At 48.9% G+C, this 17,615-nt stretch overlaps 1 protein-coding gene across 6 annotated transcripts in view; it reads right to left on the bottom strand.

The window, feature by feature from the left end:
* The window catches only part of LOC139273508 (zinc finger protein ZFP2-like), a 119,599-nt gene that overhangs the window by 25,290 nt on the left and 76,694 nt on the right, over window positions 1-17,615 (bottom strand). For all 6 annotated transcript variants that reach the window (XR_011595150.1, XR_011595149.1, XR_011595148.1 and 3 more), the window contains one exon: window positions 15,203-15,291. The gene's annotated coding sequence lies outside the window, so the exon portion shown is untranslated. The remainder of the gene's footprint in view (window positions 1-15,202; window positions 15,292-17,615) is intronic.

The following is a 17,615-nucleotide window of genomic DNA, read 5'->3' as shown; positions in this document are numbered from 1 at the left end:
CCAGGAGCCATGTATGAAAACGCAGTCATCCCTGGAAATAACAAAACCGCCTAAGTGTCGCGGTCAAGCTTTGTTTACACACCTTGAGTGTTTAGCAACGGCTCTCCTGGCTGTGTAGTAGCCTGAGGAACTGCGTTCTTTTTCTTTTTCTCCTGAGCTTACAGCTTGTAACTAGCAGATAAGCTACAATCAGGAGTTGGCCGATTACTAAGGCATGCGATCCCACCCGGATCCATGCAGGTATGTCTGCCCGTATTCCCAAATTCCACCATGCTGGGGGTTTAATCTGGGCAATCACCCCTGCTAGAATTTCAGTTTTCTGCTCCATGGTGTAAAAATGTTTTTGAGACAAATCCACTGCCTGGAGGAGGGCTGTAAGTTTCTCAGGTAGTGGGGCAATGGGATAGCCAAACTGGGCGACATATTGTTGTAGATGGCTGAGGTTGTTTTGTACCGTGAGGTGAATTGTGGAAGGTTCAGGGATGGGTGCGATTCTGGTGTGTGCCACTTGAACCTCTGCCCTGGGTTTAAAGCAAAAGCTGCTGTACGGAATTGGACACCACCTTCCCGGTCCGTGTTCATACCGTTGGGCACTTGTGGTGACACAATATGTCCCACCGCCTACATATGCTACCTGTGGAGGCATGTGGTTAGGGGCCATTACCTCCATTGTGCAATTGATAGGCTCTGCCCCAGCAGTGCTGAACCCGCATTGTGGCCTTGCAAAAGCGTTCAAGTGCTGGGGGCACAGGATTACCTGTGCTCCCCTGCTCCGACAACCCGAGAGGTCTGTACCTGTCACAGTGTGCTCCCACATTGTGACATAAGGTGGGACCTCTTGGAATCGAACATGCACCCTTCCACGAATGACTCCCACATTCTCCACTCGGTACAGGGGTGCTGGTCGTGGGGACACCCCCATCACGGGCATCCTGACCACCACACCCATGATGGTATGATTTGACTTTCCACAGTCCACTGGTACCGGGTGGGCTTCCGATGCTACACGAAGTTGGCAAGGACTCAAAACATTATCGTAAGGGTGCAGTGCTGCTAAGTGCTGGTTGCTGATCCAGGAGGGGACCTGTCCCTGTCTCAGATCCTCGAGGTTACTCCGTCCCTCTCCCAGCAACCAGGCCCCATAGAGCACGCACACCTTATTTTGGGCGGCTTGATCGGAGGCGTTTCTATCCTCCCGAATCAAGGCGTTTCCAGCCCTGGCCTGCGCCTCCAATTGAGAGATAATCTCCTTTAAGTGAACTGTCATTGCCACCTCTTCGTGGAGCGCGGATCCCACTACGGTATTCTCATCCCCCAGGACTTTGCGCAGCTGATTCTTTAACCCATTTATCTGGAGGGCCAGCTGCATGTTATCCAAACTGTTTATGGCGGACGCCCCGGTGTTAAACCCCGTAAGAATGTCATTTAAAGTGCCACGCTTCTGCCTGCCCGGTTCAGCCCTATCCCACTGTTTATACAAGTCTGTCACTTTGACATCCCCAAAGTCCAGTTCGTAGAACTTCCGGAACATCTCCCGCAGCAGAGCCTGGTATAACAGCTCGGTTTCCCGGGGACACCACGTAGGTAGGCGGACTTCTGTCAGATTTAGCACCACTGATGCCACTGCGTAGTGTACCCCCTGATAAAATAGTTTCTCGGTAGGGACCAACACTAAACCATTCCCCGGCCCCCTGGTTGTTGTCGGGCACTCGTGTGGGACGGTGGGCTTGGCCGTGGGTGGGGGCTTCCTTTCCCGAACTACAAGTTCAGTGGCATTTACTGGTACCCGGGGATTAGGGATCACACACGCCTCCCCGCTGCGATCCCATACCACCCCATCCCCGACATCCTGCCACCACCTATAAAAAGCAATGGAGACCCCCTCTGAACACACGCGAGTGGATCCCCACATACACAAATAAATTCCTTGGTCGTACGCCCACCATTTCTCCCAGCACACCGTTACCCCGCCGGATGACCCCATGATGGTTCGGTAGGTATCATTATCCAGACGTTCCCAGTCCGAGTGTCGGTCTCTCATTTCCCTCTTGAGCTTTCTGAGCCACCACCACCGTCCCAGAGGTATGTCCCCTCGGCAAGTTAGGCATACCTTCCTGCCTTCTGTCACTCTCACTCTGGAAGTGGCCACAGTGATCTCCGGGCAGGGGATGGAGGCCTCTCCGTAGGTAAAGTCCTTATGGTTGGAGTACTTGGTGGAGTTCGATCCCAACCACCCAGGCCATCTCCCCTCATGGGAGTAGGTGACCCGGCCATCCGCCGCCGGAGTCCCTTCTCCTGTGGTCACTGTCGGCGCTCTGCCCCCGGAGCATCCGAAAACTAGGGAGTCCTCGGTGCCCGGTGCAGATCCTTAGCGATACCAGCATCACTAACTGCCAGTAGGGAGGTGTTGACATCTGAAAGGCAAGAAGAACATGGCCTTGCCTTGAGAGACCTCTCCAGGCTCGGCCCACTTAACATGTTCCAAACACAAAAATGCTGTACCCAACCGTCACTGCCTTACCTAAACACATATACTCACAACACAAAGTAACAAAACAGGAAGTGAAAATATATACACCGCCACCCGTCCCCGGGTGGCCAGGCTATATCCTGTCACTGTACAGGCGTCGTCGACCACTTGGCTGACCGTACCCTGGGGACCAGGATGTCCTCCGCTGAGGGGCTCGTATGGTCCCCCTAAATGAGTCTTGTGCTGCCCTCCAAGGCCGTCCCGAGCCCCGGATGATCGGTGGGAGACCCTTGCTAGCGCAACAGAGCACCCTCCCTGTTGTCTTTCGCCGTATCAGTCTGGGGCGGGAGGCTAAGTAAACAGGGGACCACGGCGCCCTGGGCTGTGGCACTCTGTTACTCCTCCTTACTGTCGGTGCAGAGTCCCATGTTATGGGCTGCAGTGCCATCTCCTCCATCTCTTGGGCTAGCCCCAGCTGATCCACCATGGGAGGTTCAGCTTCCCCTTGAACCTTGCTAATGGTAGAGCCTTTCTCCCTACTTCTGTTAGTGGGCTGGGAACCTCTACCCAGTGGTGGGATAGCCTTACAGGAGCAATGAACCAGCCCCGGCTGTAGAGCTTCGGGGCCCGCTGCCTCCTCCGGAGCCTCCAAATCCACCGGGGCCTGTTCTTCCCCCCGTGCCCGATTCCCTTCCCTTGCTCGTCCCCTCTGTTTTTTACCTCTTTTGGGGTCAAACAATTTACACTGATTAATGTGATACCACTTCACCCGGCGAGGCAATCGAACCGCATAGACCATAGGGCTAGCCTTGTCGACTATGCTGTATGGTCCCATATATAATGCTTCAAAAACCCCGACCCGAGCATAGTTCCTCACCATTACCTGGTCCCCTATCTCCCATTCGTGGTGTTTGCTGGGTTCTAGCAGCAATCGGTTACTCTGATGCTGTCTGCCCATGTTACTAGCAGCCTGCCAGTGAATCTGTTTCAGGTGTTCAAACAGGTTCCTGACAAACCGGTCCCGGTTCACCTCTCGGAGCTGCCCTTCGGTGAGAACCGGCGCCAACACATGCACTGGGGTTCTCATGATCCGGCCCGTCATCAGCTCATGGGGTGAGTACCCTGTGCTCTTTGACTGACTGGCCCGGATTCCCATGAGGACCAACGGTAAGACCTCCACCCACTTGTTCGGTGAGTCTCCCGTCTCCTTGCGCAGCCTTTCCTTTAGGGTCCGGTTCAGGCGTTCTACGGGGCCTGAGGACTGAGGGTTGTAGGCGACATGCCATTTGGCTCTTATCCCCAGCACCTTTAGGGTGGCCTGCATCACCTGGCCGGTGAAGTGGCTTCCCCGGTCGGACTCCACGATTTGAGGTAGACCCCACCGAGAGAACACCTCCCTCACCAGGATTTTTGCAGTCCCCACCGCGGTAGCTGTTCGGCAAGGGAAGGCTTCCACCCACTTGGAAAACACATCCACCAGGACAAGGCAGTATTTATAACCTCCCTGGGCGGCCGGTAGGGGTCCGATGTAGTCGATCTGGATCGACTGCCATGGTCCCTCTACCCGCCTGACGTGTCCTATAGACGCCTTCCTTTTCTGAGGGTCTGGATTGTTTGCAGCACAAACCAGACAGCCCGCACAGAAGTTGCGAACGTCTTCCCGGAGGCCTGGCCACCACCCTGCCTTTTCTACCCGTTGCCAGGTAGATTCTGGCCCAGGGTGTCCCGCACCTGGACCCTCATGGGCCAGCTGAAGGAATTCCCTCCGGTGTTGTGGCGGCACTACCCATTTGTCCCCTTTAAACAACATGCCTTCCCGCACAGCAATATCTACAGCACTGTATGGGCCCTCTGCCTTTTCCCCCCTTTTGATAGCAGCCAAGGCAGCCTTCAGGATCGGATCCTGCATCTGGACTACTTTAAGGTCCGGGGCCGCAGCCGCCCCTACGCTCCCTTGTGTCCCTGGCTTGCTTCTTGCTGCTGCTATCCTGCCTGCCTCGTATGGGTCCCATGCGCGACCTGTGCGAGCACCTTCCCTTGCCAGCAGGTCTGCCTGCTGGTTACCTTCCCCCCGTGGCTCAGTTTTGGAGTGGGCCTTTACCTTATGGATATATACATCCCCGGTTTCTCCCACTGCAGCCACGATCTTTTCTAGCAGGGGTTTGGTCACAAGGGGCTTCCCATCCGCAGAGGTGTACCCCCGGCGTGACCAAATCGCCAGATACTCTGTACACGAATTGCAAGTGAACATGCTGTCCGAGCAAATCGTGTATGGGGTAGGGAATTCCTCGGGGTGTGTGACCACATACATCACCGCCGAGAGTTCCGCCTGCTGGGCGCTCAGGGTGCATGGGAGTTTAAGAGCCAAGGCAATCCCTGCCTTGGGATCCCAAACTCCGCAGCCCGTGAGTCTTGTACCCGCGGACACTGAACTGGAGCCATCAACATAGATCTCGCGGCCTGTGGGGTGTATCCCTGCCCGAAATCCAAAGTTAATGTCCCATACTCCCTCCACAGAGCATCGATGCGGCTGCCCTGGATAGATTAAATTTGCTGCGAGCCTGGGCTCGCAGAGGCCCTTGACCTTTAAAGTCATTTGGGAGAGGAGGAGGGTCCAGCGAGTGATTCTAGCACTGCTCACTGTCCCGTCCTTAATCCTCCCGTCCAACAGCATCTGCGTCGGGGTATGATGGGTGAGGAGTGTAATGGGGGATATTCCGGTAAAGATCTGAGCTCTCTTTACTGCCCAGTGGGTGGCAAGCAAGTGCCTCTCACAATTGGAGTATCCCTTTTCTATCTCTGTGAGGACCCTGGAGGAGTACACCACTGGTCTCAGCTGACCGTTTCGCTCCTGGAGCAACACTGCACTTAAGCTGTCGCCACTGGCTGCCACCTCCAGGAAGAATTCCTCCCCCCCATCAATTGCCCCTAGGGCTGGTGCTACCTGCAGGTCTCTCTTCAGACAGACAAATGCTGCCTCACAGCCCTCGTCCCATTCCCACTCGACCCCCTTATGTAGGAGTCTGAGCAGAGGGGCGGCAGTGGCTGCATAGTCCTCGATGAAGTCCCTACAGTAGCCGGTGATTCCCAGGAAAGACCTTACCCCCGACACATCCCTAGGGACAGGGAGTTCCTGCACTGCCTTTCTTCTAGCCTCATCAATGGCCCTTTCTCCTGCCCTTATCGTCAGGCCCAGGAATTTTACCTCTCCTAGACCTATCTGGGCTTTCTTGGGGTTAACTTTAAAACCCCCTTCCTTCAGTAAGACCAGCAGTTCGGCCAGCAGTGGACCGTGTTCCTCACTGCTGTCTGTGAACAACAACAGGTCGTCCACATACTGGACCAGCTGGTGTGGCTGGCTGAAGCCTTTTAAGCAGTTCGCCATGCATTGGTGAAAGATGCTGGGACTATTATGAAAGCCCTGTGGGAGGCAGCTCCATGTATACTGCTGTTCCCGGAAGGTGAAGGCAAACTTGTACTGGTCTTCCCTCCGTACAGGGATAGACCAGAACCCGTTGGATATGTCCAACACTGTGAACGTGGTTGCGGATGCAGGGATTTCCCCGATCAGATCCGCAACCGCCGCTACTGTGGGGGCACAAGCTGGGATGTTTTTATTGAGCACCCTATAATCCACCGTAGCCCTCCAAGAATTATCCGGTTTAGTAACCGGCCAAAGCGGGGAGTTGACATGGGTGGCTATGGGTCTCAAAACACCCTGCTCGACAAGCGAGCTTAAAGCTGTCTCCAAGTCTGCTTCTGCCTCTCGGGGAAAGCCATACTGCTTTTGCGGGCGCGACATGGGATCCCCATCTATTCGAACCTCCACTCCTGTGACTCTCCCACAGTCGTGTTTATGGGTGGCAAATGCTGCAAGATTTGCTTGCACATAGTCCCGGTACTCGGCCGGGGTGTTACTGACCAGAACCTCCAGGTCGTAACCCCCTTTTGGCTTCATTGTACACAGAGTCCCTTTTCCCTGTTTCTTATCAATAACCATGACTTCTCCCTCTGCTCCCGTGCCCACTGTGCCCCATAGACAGTGATTCCTCAAGTCTACTAGGATCTGGCGAGCGATGATAAAATCAGCCCCCAAGATCCCTTTTCCCACCTGCTCCCAGTTCATCAGGACGCACTTCCATTGTGTTTGGAGTGCTCCTAAACGAACTGCAAGCGGGACTGAGAAAAACCCAGCCTTCTCATTACCTGTGAACCCAACTAGTTGATACAGCGCCCCGTTTGATAGAGGTGAGGTTGCGGGGTCCTCCGAATGGACTATCGTGCTGGAAGCACCAGTGTCCAAAAGGTAGGCACCCAATACACCCTCAACCTCCATCTTGACCCAGGGTCGTCCCCAGGGGTCATATTCTAGTGGGCACAGGTATGCAGGCTGGGTCTGGGCTAGTCACGGCCTCTGTACTGGCAGGGTTGCTGGTGCTTCCCTGCCTGTTGCCGTGGCTACCTTCCCAGTCCCCTCTAGCGCTGTCCTCACTGCAGCTACTATCTGGTCAAGGGATAGTGAGGAGCTCACTCCACTTCTCCCACTCTGGGCGGCTCCTGAAGGACTTCTCCCCCCATATCTCTTTACTGGGCTCCTGCAATCCCTTTTAAAATGCCCAGCTTTCCCGCACCCGTAGCACACACCCTCCTTATCAATCGAGCGGCCACCCTCCTGGTGCCATTCCCTTTTGGGAATCGAGTTGGGCTTTACTTCATTTACCCGACCTTTGGAGGTTTTCTCCTCCTCCCCTCCTCCATTCCGTTGGACCAGTGCCAGTTGCCTGACCACTGCTTCCTCGGTGAGGTTGGGGTCCCGGGAATCGAACCACAGTTCTGCCCTGGCCTTGAGCCGGGGCAAGCAGTTTGCCACCAGCATCCTCAGCCAGCGGCCAGTCTGTACTGCGGAAAGATTCGCCCGGTCGAGGAGCTCCCCACAGGCTGCGTGGTATACCACCCACAGCCTGTCCGCAAACGCCTGCGGGGTTTCCCCTGCGAGCTGCCTTGTCCTTTCGACCCGTTCGAAAGGACTGCCGTCATCGAAGCCCATAGCCTCAAGGACGGCCCTCTGGACCTCAGTAAATGTACGCTGTCCTCTCCGGCATTCTGCCGGTAGGGCCTGGTACAATTTGCTGTCCAGAGAGAAGAGCAGCAGCTTGGCTGTCTCCTCCTCGTCACATCCATTAATTTCCCCTGCCTGCGTCACCTCCATGAAGTGGATAGACGGGTCCCCGCTGCGAGTGAGTTTGGCCAAATGGGCCACCATGGCCCTGAGTGATTGAACTCCATGGGGAATAATAAAGTCGCTCTCCAGCGCTCCCCGACCTTGGCCACCTGCCTGTGGAGGACCGTACTTGCGCTGCCTGACCGGGCACATCCGCCCTGGTTCAGGATCTTTCTGCGCTGGTCCCTCTACCTCCGGCTGTCCCACCATACCCGGTGCAGCAGACAGTGCCTGGTCGCCTGATCCAGCCTTTAACTGACCCTCGGCTGGAGCCTCACATCCCTGCTGCTGAGCGGGACACATTGGTCCTGCCCCCAGCCCTGGGTATGCTACTACCTGCGTGCCCCGCCCCTCCTGGTACCCCACCGGACAAACCACCGATGCCTCAGGAGGCGGTCGGGCGTCTCTTGCCTTTGGATTCTCCTCTACCCCCCAATACTCTCCTTTGTTCCCTGTGGACCCTCCGGGTCCTATCAGGGCGACCATCCCCTTTGCCTGGGATAAAGCGTGGGTGAGAGTTTTAATCCTCTCCTGGCAGGGACCGTGATCTGCGAACTCACTGCTACTGGCCACTTTATAGGCTGCCTGTACGTCTTTTAATTTATTCTCCAGTTCCCAAATTTTCTGGGTGTGCCGAGAATTCTGTTCCCGGAGGGACCCCTCACTACCCTTGGCCTCAGTGACCTGACACTGAAGATAGTCCCGGCTATTTCGGAAGGTCTCCTCCAACTGCCGGTTCCTTTGCTGCTCCCCAGCTAATTCGGCCAGCAGGTTGTCCCCAACCACAGCCCGGATAGCAGAGAGCTCCTCTGATTTCTGAAGACTCTGTTCCAAGTCCTTCACCCGCTGGTCGAGCTTTCGGACTTGGTGGGTGAGGCAGATAAGCCAGATGGCCTTTTCCACCTTGTGGTTGTGGTCCTTCCCTGCTGTCCACTGAGCAGCAGCATCCACTGGGCGCTCTGCCCGAGTGAGGGCTTGTACCCAAGGTTTGGTGAGGTTCACCTTGCCAAAAATGTATGAGGAAATTCTCTCCTCCATTTTAGTTTCCTCTCTTATCACCTCATCTGTTATATTAACATCTCCTGTTTGCTTATGTCCCATCTGGGTCGCCATGTTCTGTAAGGGGTTTTCACAGGGTTGTTGTTGTGCCTTGGGTGTCTCTCTCTGGGCTTCTGCCCTCACAGCTTATGCCTGGCCTGTGAGGTACCCTGAGTGCTGCAAGAGCACCCCTGGAGAGACTGTGTCCACAGCTTATGAAGGGGGTTTTGAGACTCGTGCGTCCCCACAGCTTATGCCTAGCCTGTGAGGCACCTGTGAGTGTCAAACACTCCTAACCCCTTCTTCCCTAGCCTGTGACACACAGTTGAGCGTTTTCGAGGCGCTCCTAGCTTCCCTTACACGGTTCTGACATAAGACTCACGATCAGGAGATGTAATACAATAGAACTGAGACAAGGTGATTCCAAGAGGAACTTTAGGCTTCCAATTTATTTGGCAAGGTGTAACTCAACAAACAGCAATACACCAACAAAACAATCCCCCTAAATCCCACTAAACGGACACAACGAAAATCTTTACACCAGTTTAGCAGTACAATGCCCAACCTCCCACCTTTCCTGGCCTAACTGAGTTGGGAGTTCTGGGGACCAGAGGTTATACTCACTACTGTGCCTTCTGCAGTCTGGTGGTTTGTTTCTTCTATCTTCAGTGTCTTCGGACACTGGTTTTCCTTCCGTGTCGAGAGGCCTGTGGTTGTGGTTGTTGAATCACCAGGGCAGGGAAAATCATCACTCCTCTTTTCTCACTACGTCAGAAACCCCTTTTTTATAGCCAGATTATCCAGTCCGCCTCTCCTGCTGAAGTCGATTCTTCTCATTGGTGGACTTTTGATTTTGAAAAATGCAACAGTTTGAGGTTTTTAGGTTTTTTTCCCCACTGATCTTAACCTACTCAAGGTTTGAGTGGGTGTTGATTGCATTGGCCTCCTGTAGCCATTGTGCTAGTCTGGCCTGAGCCAGATATTTCTATGCCTGATGAAAAAGATGTTGGAATATGTATGTGGCATTGTTTAAATGCTAATGTTTTCAAGGGGCAAGTTTCGAGGGTATACAGTTCCCAGACAATTTGATTAGTTCCAATGTCCAAACTGGCCCTTTTGATATTGACTCCACCCCTTTTCTTGCAGACCTTTAAAAAAATCCCAAATTCGATTAAAGTTCATAGTTTCTTCCATGTGTACTTTAGGATTTCAAACTTTCTGGTAGATAGTTCCAAATTAAATTCCCTTTCCTATGAGTCCAAACACTGAGGGGGGGGGGGGTCTCCATTTGTGTTCCAAAGTTTTCCTTCCATCGGTTTCAATTCACAGCACAGACTGATCCCACAGCCCTTTTCCTTCTGGGTAAAATGAGGGGCTTTTCGCCCTCCCCTACATTACTAAAGCTCTCTCTGCAGCCCTAGTTATTCGGTTCGCCAGGACCCTAACCCCAGCACATTCCAAGTGGAGTCCGTCCCAAGTATAATGTGGGAAAGTGTGAGGTTGTCCGCTTTGGCAGAAAAAATAAAAAAGCAAATTATTATTTAAATGGAGAAAAATTGCAAAGTGCTGCAGTACAGAGGGATCTGGGGGTCCTTGTGCATGAAACACAAAAAGTTAGTATGGGTACAGCAAGTCATCAGGAAGGCAAATGGAATGTTGGCCTTTATTGCAAGGGGGATGGAGTATAAAAACAGAGAAGTCCTGCTACAACTTTACAGGGTATTGGTGAGGCCACACCTGGAGTACTGCATGCAGTTTTGGTCTCCTTATTTAAGAAAGGATATACTTGCACTGAATAAGATAAGATTCACTCGGTTGATTCCGGGGATGACTTATGATGAGAGGTTGAGTAGGTTGGGCCAATACTCATTGGAGTTCAGAAGAATGTGAGGTGGTCTTATTGAAACATATAAAATAATGAGGGGGCTCGACAAGGTGGATGCAATGAGGATATTTCCACTCATAGGGGAAACTAGAACTAGGGGACATAGTCTCAGAATTAGGGGTCACTCATTTAAAACTGAGATGAGGAGGAATTTATTCTCTCAGGTGGTTGTAAATCTGTGGAATTCTCTGCCCCAGAGAGCTGTGGTGGCTGGGCCATTAAATATAATTAAGACGGAGATAGACCGATTTTTTGAGCGATAAGGGAATTAAGGGTTATGAGGAGCGGGCAGGGAAGTGGAGCTGAGTCCATGATCAGATCAGACATGTGCTTACTAAATGGCAGAGCAGGCTCGAGGGGCCAAGTAGCCTACTCCTGCTCCTATTTCTTATGTTCTTATGTTCTCATTACATAGTGCCAGATCTAAGATAGCTTGCTCCCTGGTTGTTTCCACAAAGTACTGTCAAGGAAACTATCCCAGATACACTCTGAATTCTTCGTCAAGGCTATCTTGGCCAATTTGATTTGTTCAATCAATATGAAGATTAAAATTGTCCATGATTATTCCGGTTCCTTTTTTTACAAGCCTCCATTATTTCTTGATTTATACTCCATCCAACAGTTTAGTTACTATTAGGGGGCCTATAGACTACGCCCACCAGTGAGTGTAGTATTTATTCTGTATCTGTCAGTCTCTGGTTAGCGAATGTGGCTTTTCCTTTATACATGTAAGTTTATGGTATGGAAGGGAGGTTTTCACTCTGTACCTATCAATTACTGGTAAGTGAGTGTGGGTTTCATTCTGTATCTTTCATTCTCTGGTATGTGAGTGTTGGATTTACACAGTCCTTGTCATTTTCTGATATGTGAGTGTGGGTTTTACCTGTGTCTGTTTCTGATATTTGTGTGTGGGTATTACTCTATCTCTCAGACTATGGTATGTGAGTGTGAATTTTACTCTGTATATAACAGTTTTCGGAGTGTGAGTTTGGATTTCACACTATACTTGTCAGTCTCTGGTATATGTGTGGATTGTATCGGTAAATTTCAATCTCTGGTAGGTGAGTGTGGGTTTTACTCTCGGTCAGTTTCAGGTAATGTGTGCTTCTGTCTGTACCTGTCTGTTTCTGGTATTTGAATGGGGCTTCATTCTGCACCTTTCAGTTTTTCTGATGTGAATGTGGGCTTTAATCTGTACCTGTCAGTTTCTGGTATGTGAGTGTGGGTTTTATTCTGTATCCATCAGTCTATGGTATGTGAGTGTGTATTTTACTCTGTATCCATCAGTCTATGGTATGTGAGTGTGGTTTTACTCTGTATCCATCAGTCTATGGTATGTGAGTGTGTGTTTTACTCTGTATTTGTCAGTCTATGGTATGTGAGAGTGGGTTTTACTCCATCTGTCAGTCTCTGGGATTTGAGTGTGAATTTTTCTCTGTATCTGTCAGTTTCTGGTATATGGGTTTGGGTATTATGTGCAAGTGTCAATCTCAGTAACATAAATGTGTATTTTTGTCTGTATCTTTCACTCTCTGGGATGTGAGTGTGCGTTTTATTCTTTATCTGTCAGTCACTTTTATGAGAATGTGGATTTTACTCTACAGCTGTCAGTCTCTGGAATGTGTATGTGGGTTTTACTCCTGTCAGTTGCTGTTATGCGAATGTGTGTTTTATTCAAGTGGGTGAACGTGGATTTCACTCTGTATCTGTCAGTCTCTTGTGTGAGAGTGTGGCACTTTTTATCTGTACCTGTCTGTTTCTGTTATGAATGGGGTTATATTCTATAGGTCACAGTTTCTGTTATGTGAGTGTGGAGTTTACCACATTCTACCTGTCTGTCACTGGTATGTTAATGTGTGTATGTTTTCTGTACCCGTCAGTTGCTATTATATGAATGTTGATTTCATTCTGTGCCTTTAAGTGTCTGGTACAGCTGTGGTATTGTGAGTTTGACATTGAATCAGTCAGTCACTTTTAGGTCAGTGTTGATTTTACTATCTATCTGTCACTCTCTGGTGTTTTATTCTGTATCTGTCCATCACTGGGAAGTGAGTGTGCGTTTCATTCTGTAGCTATCTGTTTCTGATATTTGAGTAAGGGTTTTAATCAGTACCTGTAGGTTTCTGTTATGGGAGTGTGGTTTTTCATTTGTATTTGTCAGTCTCTGGAATGTGAGTGTCCGTATTACTCGATCTATCGGTCTCTGTAATGTGAGTGTGGGTATTACTCTGTATCTATCAGTCTCTGGAATGTGAGTGTGGGTATTACTTTGTATCTATCAGTCTCTGGAATGTGAGTGTGGGTATTACTCTGTATCTATCAGTCTCTGGAATGTGAGTGTGGGTATTACTCTGTATCTATCAGTCTCTGGAATGTGAGTGTGGGTATTACTCTGTATCTATCAGTCTCTGGAATGTGAGTGTGGGTATTACTCTGTATCTATCAGTTTCTGGAATGTGAGTGTGGGTATTACTCTGTAACTAGCAGTCTCTGGAATGTGAACATGGGAATTACTCTGTAACTAGCAGTCTCTGGAATGTGAGTGTGGGTATTACTCTGTATCTATCAGTCTCTGGAATGTGAGCGTGGGTATTACTCTGTAACTAGCAGTCTCTGGAATGTGAGTGTGGATATTACTCTGTAACTATTGGTCTCTGGAATGTGAGTGTGGGTATTACTCTATCTATCAGTATCTGGAATGTGAGTGTGGGTATTACTCTGTATCTATCAGTCTCTGGAATGTGAGTGTGGGTATTACTCTATCTATCAGTCTCTGGAATGTGAGTGTGGGTATTACTCTATCTCTCAGACTCTGGAATGTGAGTGTGGGTATTACTCTGTATCTATCAGTCTCTGGAATGTGAGTGTGGGTATTACTCTATCTATCAGTCTCTGGAATGTGAGTGTGGGTATTACGCTGTATCTATCATTCTCTGGAATGTGAGTGTGGGTATTACTCTGTATCTATTGGTCTCTGGAATGGGAGTGTGGGTATTGCTCTATCTATCAGTCTCTGGAATGTGAGTGTGGGTATTACTCTGTATCTATCAGTCTCTGGAATGTGAGTGTGGGTATTACTCTATCTCTCAGACTCTGGAATGTGAGTGTGGGTATTACTCTGTATCTATCAGTCTCTGGAATGTGAGTGTGGATATTACTCTGTATCTATCAGTCTCTGGAATGTGAGTGTGGGTATTTATCTATCAGTCTCTGGAAAGCGAGTGTGGGTATTACTCTGTATCTATCGGTCTCTGGAATGCAGAAGTGTTTTTTTTCTGTACCTGTCAGTTTCTGGTGAGTGACTGGAGTTCACTCTCTAACTATCTGTCCCTGGTATGTGAGTGTGAGTATTTGTCTGTAGCTGTAAGGGCCTGGTAGGGGAGTGTGGGTTTCACTCTCAATCAGTCAGTCAATCTCAGGTATTGGAGTTGATTGTGATTCTTTCTCAATCTGTCATTCAATGTGTCTGAGTGTATGAATCATTATGTTAATCCCAGTCTCTGGTACTGTTTGAGAGTGTGGGATTAATTCTGTAGCTGTCAGTTTCTGTTACTGTTTGAGACTGTGGGATTGATTATGTATCTGTTAGACTGGTGATGTGTGTGAGTGAGAGATTGATTATGTATCTGTTAGACTGGTGATGTGTGAGAGTGTGGGATTGATTATGTATCTGTTAGATTGGTGATGTGTGAGAGTGTGGGATTTATTATGTATCTGTTAGACTGGTGATGTGTGTGAGTGTGGGATTGATTATGTATCTGTTAGACTGGTGATGTGTGCGAGTGTGGGATTGATTATTTATCTGTTAGACTGGTGATGTGTGTGAGTGTGGGATTGATTATGTATCTGTTAGACTGGTGATGTGTGTGAGTGTGGGATTGATTATGTATCTGTTAGACTGCTGACGTGTGAGAGTGTGGGATTGATTATGTATCTGTTAGACTGGTGATGTGTGAATGTGTGGGATTGATTATGTATCTGTTAGACTGGTGATGTGTGAGAGTGTGGGATTGATTATGTATCTGTTAGACTGGTGATGTGTGTGAGTGTGGGATTAATTATGTATCTGTTAGACTGGTGATGTGTGTGAGTGTGGGATTGATTATGTATCTGTTCGACTGGTGATGTGTGAGTGTGGGATTGATTATGTAATTGACAGTCTCTTGTACTGAGCTATTCTTGCTCTTTGTGACTGTTGGATTTGGTTCCTTCTCCACCTGCTGTAGGCGGATGATAGTTTGCGATTACCGATGACTGTCTCAGGAGGAGGTTTGGTTCAGGCCATTACCTCTGTTTCTCTGCTCTTGTATGACAGCAGTTGGGTTTGAGAGTCAGTGTACAGACACCAGTGTGGATTGACACCGTGTCAGTGTCTATCTGTTCATGTGTCTGAGTAAAGGATCTGCCTTTCAATGCAATATGATTGGACTTTGGAACAACATATTATTGTACTGCTCCAAGTGACTGTGGGATTCATAGCATAACTCTGGGAATTTGGATCACTGTGGGACTGACAGCTTCTGCTATCTGTGGCAATATGATTGCGGTCAGTTCTGTGTCTCTGCGCTCTGAGTGATAATGTACTTACTGTGTGTGAGAAGGAGCTGCCTGCACTGTTTCTTGTGTTCCGGGTTGAGGAAAGATCAAATTTATTCTGGCTTGGTGAAGTATTTTGCTCTGAGAATAATAATAGGAGAACACTATTAGTTATGATATGGACAGGCAATGGAGAGAATAAATTTATAATTCATGTGTTTGTGCATAATAAAGTAAAGTATCTGGAGAGAGGAAACCGTGATACAAACAGAGTCCTTGTCTGACCTCACTGCAGTACAGCGACACTCAGATTTTCCACAACAGGTGTGTAGGACAGTTCTATAGAAAGTTATCACCATCCAGACACAACCCAAAACCAGCACTGGTCCATGAATGGGACACCCGATTGGCACAGTCCAGGTTTATATCTCCCACTCCCATGGGACTACCTGTACAATTCTGAATCGCTTCCTGGAATATAACCACAGGTACCTGGGTTGTACAACAATTGTTCTCAGTCTATTGAAACTGAGCTGAGGGCCTGTGTCATTAACAGAATGTCACAGTTACCAGATGCTGATGTATCTGAGGGAGCGACAATGTATCTCTCGATCACCAGCAACATGGTTCTGGAGAATTCAACGCACCGAAACAAAATAACCCATTTTTGAAATGTCTCCTATCACATTCCTCTTTTGGTATCTGCAGTAGATGCACTTTGTGACACTCCTCACATCCAGGCTGTGTTTACACTGTTTAATGTCCAAGAACAACAGACACTGAGATTGGAACTGAATCAGGAACATTCACTACTGATTTGGGGAAAGAAAGCAGCAATGATTTGAAAGAGCGAGGTGATTTACTTTCTCTGTTACCTTACACGGAACACACACAGCCAGAGAATGGCCTCTCCCTTCCCCCACTCACTCCATGTTCTGGAACGACTTCCTGCTCCACTCTGCCTCTTACAGACAGCCCCCGACTGCCGCTGAACTTACCCCGACTCAAAGACCATTTGCGGACACAGTCCCAATGCGATGAGCTGCTGTAAGGAGGCTGCTGTTTGCTCCCTTACTCGGGCCTGGGATATTTCCGCTCCCTGATGTGTTCAACGATCATCAGCCCAGCACAGAGGAAACGGCAGCCGCTGACAGAGCTGGGGGAGGGGAGCTCACATGAGCCCTTCCCGTTGGTTTAAACACTGTGGGGAGGGGAGGAGCAGCGTGTATTTAGCGCATGTTCAGACCATCTTTTTGTCACAAATTAAATTAGCAAAAATGGGATTATTTCACAAGTTGCTTTTATCACTAATTAAATGGGCCACATTGCGAGCATGTTAGTTATCATCCGAATTACTGAAAAAATGATTGTGTGAGCCTGACACTGGAGTACGAGTGCCTAAACTGTTTTACTCATTCCGTCAGCCTCTGGCATGTGTTTCCCTGTCAGTTTCTGACAGGCGTGTATGGGTTTTACTTGCATATTATTGCTCAGATACATGGGTGTGGGTTTCATACTGTACCCGTCCATTTCTGCTATGTGAATGTGGGATTCATACTGTACCTCTTTGTTTCTGGTATCTGAGTGTGTGTTTTATTCTGTACCTGTCAGTTGTTGTGAAGTGAATGTGAGATTTATTCTGTACCTGTCAGTCTCTGCTATGTGAGTTGGGATTTATTGTGTACCTGTCAAATTTTGAGATGTGAGTTTGGGTTTTGTTGTCTACCTGTCAATTTCTTATATGTGAGTGTGGGTTTTATTGTGTACCTATCAGTTTCTGATATGTGTGAGTGTGCGTTTTATTCTATATCTATCAGTTTCTGATGAGTGTGGTCTTTATCTGTATCGGTCAGTTTCGGTTATGTCTGTGTGTGTTTTATCATGTACCTGTCAGTTTCTGATATCAGTGTGTGTACTTTAACCTGTATCGTCAGCTTCTGGTATCTGAGTGTGGATATTGACCAGTATCCATCAGTTTTTCAGATTGGAGTATGGATTTTATTCTGTACCTGTCAGATTCCGGTATGGGAGTATGGAGTTTAATCGATACCTGTCATTTTCTGATGAGTGACTGTGGTTTTAATCTGTAGCGGTCACTTTCTGGTATCTAAGTGTGGATTGCATTCTGTACCTGTCAGTTTCTGCTATGTGAATGTGGGTTTTATTCTATACTTGTCAGTTATTGCTGTGTGAGTGTAGGAATTAATATGTACCTGTCAGTTTCTGAGATTCATTGTGTTTTTTTCTGTACCTGTCAGTTTGTGGCAGAAGTGTGGGGTGTCAGTTTCTGGTATCTGCGTGTGAATTTTTACCTTTATATGTCAGTTTGTGCAATGTGAATGTGGGATTCATTCTGCATCTCTCATTCTGGGGTGTGTGAGTGTGTGTTTCCTCTATACCTGCCGGTTTCTGGTATGTGAGTGTGGGATTTATTCTGCACCTGTCAGTTTTTGTATCTGTGTGTT

This window comes from Pristiophorus japonicus, chromosome 9, assembly GCF_044704955.1.
Source record: "Pristiophorus japonicus isolate sPriJap1 chromosome 9, sPriJap1.hap1, whole genome shotgun sequence".
NCBI classification, from domain to species: domain Eukaryota; kingdom Metazoa; phylum Chordata; class Chondrichthyes; family Pristiophoridae; genus Pristiophorus; species Pristiophorus japonicus.
The sequence above is the reverse complement of the archived record's forward strand: the minus strand, read 5'-3'. Positions and strand labels throughout refer to the sequence as shown.